The sequence below is a fragment of the Podarcis filfolensis genome (genome assembly GCF_964270895.1).
Source record: "Podarcis filfolensis genome assembly, chromosome: 12".
Taxonomy (NCBI): Eukaryota; Metazoa; Chordata; class Lepidosauria; order Squamata; family Lacertidae; genus Podarcis; species Podarcis filfolensis.
The window spans coordinates 52,505,499-52,511,498 of record NC_139614.1 but is presented as its reverse complement, the minus strand read 5'-3'; the positions used below and the strand labels follow the sequence as shown (position 1 = coordinate 52,511,498).

The 6,000-nt window shown below is 45.5% G+C and overlaps 1 protein-coding gene across 50 annotated transcripts in view; it reads left to right on the top strand.

Moving 5' to 3' along the window:
- Positions 1–3,109: 3,109 nt before the first annotated feature.
- The window catches only part of OBSCN (obscurin, cytoskeletal calmodulin and titin-interacting RhoGEF), a 267,376-nt gene continuing 264,485 nt past the window's right edge, over positions 3,110–6,000 (top strand). For all 50 annotated transcript variants that reach the window (XM_083578984.1, XM_083579001.1, XM_083578979.1 and 47 more), the window contains exon 1: positions 3,110–3,395. The gene's annotated coding sequence lies outside the window, so the exon portion shown is untranslated. The remainder of the gene's footprint in view (positions 3,396–6,000) is intronic.

The following is a 6,000-nucleotide window of genomic DNA, read 5'->3' as shown; positions in this document are numbered from 1 at the left end:
GCCACTGATCCCGTGGGCAAGGGCTTTTCTCCTTCGTGCCTGTTATGTACTGAAGTTCTCACCCTGGGCCAGCAGGGGGATACTGTAGATAGTTCAGGTCCACATATGCAAAAAAAGGATCGAAAGTGACGTTCAGTGATTGGATAGTTACAGAAAGTTGTTACAGTTACGTTGTACTGGAGATCTATATAAGCAGGCTGGCTGAACCCTTCAGTTCAGTTCTGTTCTGACCTGTGAATAAACAAGAGCTGTTTGGAGAATCGCTGTGTCGTCTGATATGTTCACCCACAACTTAACAGTGCCCTTCTGCGAACATCCCAGAAACTTCTATCTGGCAGCAAACTGTTGGAAACAAGAAACGCAGAGAGATGGACCTTTCTCTGATCCAGCAGAGACGAGCTCTAATCCAGTAAGTGTGTGTCCCAGTATCTTCTAAGAGCTTGGACCACTGGCACTTTGAGCAACAACACAGGCTGTGTTGCTCCTGGATTTCCTTCCCTTTGTTTCAGCAAGTGATTTTTTTTTTTTTGAAAACGTGGAAGCAGTATGCTTAAGCTACTGCGTTTCATTAGTGCAATAATGCAGCTCGGTTGTTGGGCATATCTCTTTCTCCCTTGCAATAGAGAAGAGTGTCAGAAGGCCTAGCTGGAAAGCGAAGGTCAAAGTATCCAAAAAACCCCCGACTTGCTTCTACTAAAGCTTTTGGGCTCCCTATATATGCGTGTGAAGAAGACAGGTGGTTGCTCCAGTGATTGACAGTATGGAAGGAGAAGCAAGTTTCTGATGGAGTCAAGAGCTATGTTCTGCCTGCCGTTCATGTAATGGAAGTGGTTCTGTGCAGGAAAATCCCATAAGAGAACAGCAAAACAATAGCTTTATTAGGACCAAGAGAAGCATCACAAAGTAGCATGCAAGTTTCTCCCAACTGGATTCCTAGGCCTTCACAGCAACAGTGCACAGCAGATATGACATAAAACATCAGATTATATTTGCACAAGCAATTCCCCTTCTTTAGTTCCGCTTTTTGCTGAATGCTTGCCTTTTGTTGGGCTTTGCTAAGCAGGGAGCATCATGACGTCATGGATGAAAGACAAAGAGATCAAGGAAGGAAGCAGGCAGAGGCAACACCCTACTTCCAGGGCCAACTTTAAAGGTAAATGGACCCCTGAACATTAGGTCCAGTCGTGGCCGACTCTGGGGTTGCGGCACTCATCTTGCTTTATTGGCCGAGGGAGCTGGCGTACAGCTTCCGGGTCATGTGGCCAGTATGACTAAGCCGCTTCTGGCGAACCAGAGCAGCGCACGGAAACACCGTTTACCTTCCCACTGGAGTGGTACCTATTTATCTACTTGCACTTTGTGCTTTCAAACTCCTAGGTTGGCAGGAGCTGGGACCAAACAATGGCAGCTCACCCTGTTGCAGGGATTCGAACTGCCGACCTTCCGATCGGCAAGTCCTAGGCTCTGTGGTTTAACCCACAGCGCCACCCGCGTCCCTTAGGGCCAACTTTACATATAATTTATTTGTTTTAGTATCTTTTAAAAAAAACCTGTAAGCTGCCTTGGCGGAAAAGCAGTATGTCAAGGCAATGAATGAATAAATATTTGGGGTCTTTGCTAGTAAAAGGGGAGGGGGATTTGTTGAAAGATTCAACTAAGGCTCCTGAGTGTACATTTCTCCCTGCACACTAAGTAAGTACAGCATGCACTCTTATTGCCCATTGGATTGTCAGCAAGTTGGCCAAAATGAGAGGGATCTTTACTTACAGAAACCCTGTCCCCTGATGCTGGAAACCCTTTGATATCCTTACTGTGCTTTAAGGGATTTTAAAATTTTATTTTAGTCAATGTGGTCATACATGTAATTATTTCATTTTTATCCATACGTCCTTGAAAGAGGTCAGATCAGAACACATGCCCCCCCCATTGTCTTCATTTTGGTAGAATGCACCCAGATGTTGCTGGAACACCAGCTGCCATGATTCTGTTTTTAAAATCTTCCCATGTTTTTAACCTCTCCATGTCCATTTCTTGAAAGGTAAAAGGGCTTCACGAATCCTAGCTCAGGATGTCACCGGGGTTCCAGGAAAGGAGAGCACCCAGGAAGGCTGCAGAGTGCAGGCTGCCAGAGGGATGATTTATGAACCAAAAACAGTGGCATCATTCTGGAGACACGGTCCTTTTGAGGCTTTTGAGACGTCTTCCATTGAAACTTCTGAAAAACTATTGAGAAACTTTACTTTTGGGACGTCTTCTGTTGATACTTTTGAAAGACTATTGTGAGAGTGTCCTTAGACATCTGTTTTGAACACATGGCTTGACGGTCCTCACTACCACTCTGTTATATTGCATATAAGAACTTTGATTGGCTTACTCCTATAATTTGAATGATAGCATTATTCTATTATATATTTTCTAGTAGCTATTAGCCTACGTGTTGTGTTTGTATTGTTGTGATTAAAGGTGAAGGTACCCCTGACCATTAGGTCCAGTCGCGGACGACTCTGGGGTTGTGGTGCTCATCTTGCTTTACTGGCCAAGGGAGCTGGCATTTGTCCGCAGACATCTTCCGGGTTATGTGGCCAGCATGACTAAGCCGCTTCTGGCGAACCAGAGCAGCACACGGAAATGCTGTTTTCCTTCCCACCGGAGCGGTACCTATTTATCTACTTGTACTTGACGTGCTTTCGGACTGCTAGGTTGGCGGAAGTGGATAATATTTTTAATTTAAATCCAGGAGCAGAAATGCCCCTTGGAACAACACCCCCAGCCTCCCCTCTTTCTTCCCCTCCTGAAGTTGACGTAGGCAAGAAGCCTAATCAACTTTTGCCAACAGCTTGTAACACTCTCCCGTCATTTCCCAGTTTGACACCTGTCACTTGGCTCCGGGGAAAGCACTTGAGAAATGGCACTAGGTCCAGCCCCACGGAGAGGGTTCATCTGCACGCAAGCTCTCTGGAGATGGGCTTTTTGGTCTGCCCCCGGTGGGTTTCCTAAAGCGATGCCCTTTCGTCTCTCCACCGCATGAAATTTAATCTCCCTGGTAAATGACACCCAAGGCTATTTTGGAAATCGGAGGCAGGGCGGGGAGAGGAGCAGGAACGTCAGCAATCCAACTTGACTGGAGGACGGCAGCCCAAGGGAGGGGCTGCTCACAGGCTAAACTCGAAGCGCTGGAGCTTCTGCTGTGGGACTAGGGGATCACCTTTAGCACGTCCCCTACCTCACTGGGGTTTCTGTTTTATTCTCACGCTGGGTAGGGGGGGGGCAACCCAAATTCTGTTGGTCTCCCCATGCCCGCTTGCACCTGCTTCACCCGCTTTGTGCAAACTCAGTAAAGATCCGCTCTCCCGATGAAAGTGGCTTACTCCTTCCAGGTTTAACGGGACTATCAGGTAAGGACCTGAATTTCAGTTTGAATCTGGGTGGCCAGAAAAGCTGGCCAGGAGCCAGATCTCTTTCTGTGTGCGTCTTGTTCCTATGTTATTTGTGGTTTTCTGTAGCACTGGGGCTAGCAGTACAGATGAAGGTCAAGACGTTGGAGTTATCCTCTAGGCTTAGTATGACTTGCGGATGTGGTCTTCTATGGTTTCACCAGCACTGGAAAAAGATGGGTAGGAGGATTGGAGGAACAGGATATTTAACTTTTGATTTTGATTTTGTAACCTGTGTGGTTTGCCAGTGTCTGCCCAAGAGAGAGAGATAATTCTTTTGGAGTGGACGTGCTGTGTTGGAGTGATGTTGAGGGTTACCTCCCACCACCATTCTTGTTTTCAACCTAAGTACTAAGACTCACAAAAAGTTTTGTGTTCAGTTAATTGTCTGACCTCGCCACTCTTCTTCTGCTAGTATTTGGCCTTGCCAGAGCCTCCTCCCATGCTCTCAGCTTGCATTTCTACAGATGGGCTTCTGAAAAAAGATGGGGAGTGACAGCTGAGTCTATTTTAAGAGCAGTAGCTCAGTGACATGGAGTGTCTGTGATGGCAAACGATGTCTACTTTTTTTGCATTTATGCAGAATGCAGATCCATATAGAAGGTATGCACTTTTTTCAATGGGACACACAGGAGACATAGCGAATACGACTTTTGCTAAAGCTGCATGCCTGTACCCACTTTCTTGGAAATAAAGCTGTTCACACAACTATACATTTAAAGCACCCCCTCCAAAGAACCTTGGGAATTTTACCCTTCTCGGGGCTGCAGTCCTGAGCACCCTTAACAAACTACAGGTCTCAGGTTTCTTGGGTTGGGGGGGGGAGAGTGAGCTTTAAATGAATGGTGTGTGCACAGTGTAAATGCCATAGGATTGCACTGAAATCAAGATTTATTTTTTTTGAAAATGCCTACTCCAAAGGTCTTAACTTACTACACTAGGGATTACAGTGGTACCTCGGGTTACATACGCTTCAGGTTACATACGCTTCAGGTTACAGACTCTGCTAACCCAGAAATAGTACCTTGGGTTAAGAACTTTGCTTCAGGATAAGAACAGAAATCGGGCTCTGGCGGCGCGGCAGCAGCAGGAGGCCCCATTAGCTAAAGTGGTGCTTCAGGTTAAGAACAGTTTCAGGTTAAGAATGGACCTCCAGAACGAATTAAGTACTTAACCCGAGGTACCACTTTATATAGCAATATCTGAAATTTCATGCATATCAGTTAATATCTTGACCCTGCTCCACTGAATTGAAATTTCAGCCTTCACGACATAGGAAAACGACCAAGAAAACGACCCAAGGAGGTTTGCAGGCAGAAAGAAGTAAGTGACAGAGAGAGGCCAGTAGCGTGTTTCTGAAGGGTGGGGCGTTGTAACATCAGAGAAGTATCGCCGTTTGCTCAAGAGAGGAGAAGAGCTGACAGTGTTTTATATAAGGATTAGAGGAAGTCGAAAACTGATCAGGCGGTAGCATCTGTGCTTGCTGATGAGCAATGTGGGGCAGAAATGGCTGACTCAACTCAACTCTAGGCTTTTGGTATGAGGTCTGGCATGGGTGGCATGAGCATGCGGCCTAACTTTGGGGCACAAGGTCAACACTTGCCAGAATCGGGTGTCCCCATATTGATTAAGGGTGGTGTGGAACTCTATGTGCTGACAGCAAATATGTCTTCTGGTTAACAGTAATAAAGAGGTGGAGAGGGAAAATCATTGTAAAGGACAGGCAGTGGCATGGAGCCCTTAACCCAGTGTTGGCCAAACTTGACCCTCCAGCTGTTTTTGGACTACAACTCCCATCATCCCTAGCTAACAGGACCAGTGGTCAGGGAGGATGGGAATTGTAGTCACCCCTAGCTCTTCTGCATTTTCCCAATTACTCGCTATAACCTATCTGGCTGCAATTACCATCAATTTTACCCATTTGCATTCCTCTTTTGTTTTTAACTTGGTACTACTCAGGGTAATAAGAACCATTAATTTAGTTATTTCCACTGCAGAAGACAGTTAATCTGTGGTATTCGCTCTTACAAGATGGCTAGCAACTTAGATGATTTTTTGAAAAGGAGGATAACTACTTGCTTCTCGACATGATTATTGCTTCTAGACACAATAGTTATGTTCTATCTCCACTGTTGGAGTCGGTACGCTTCTGTATACAAGTTGTGCAAAATCACAAGTGAGGAAAGTGCTGTTGCACCCAGGACCTGCTTGAAGGTTTCTCATGGGCATCTTGTTGGCCACTGTGAAAACAGGGTGCGGGCCTATTTTATAAAATTATTCACCGCTTGATTGCAAAAAACCTCAGAGCGCTTTATAAATTAATAAAACAAAATCTATTGATGCACATGGGTGCCTCAAACATTGATTTTTGCAACACTGTATTCTTATGTTGACATGTGGATTCACAATAAAGCATAGTTTGTTTTAACTGTGGTTTACTGTGCAAACTGGGCTGTAATCCAGCAACTCCGAATAACACCACATGACTCTCATGTAGGGCCTGAATTTATGAGAGAACGATGCTGACTCAAATCTGGTTTTTGTGCCAGCAAAACTAAACCACTAA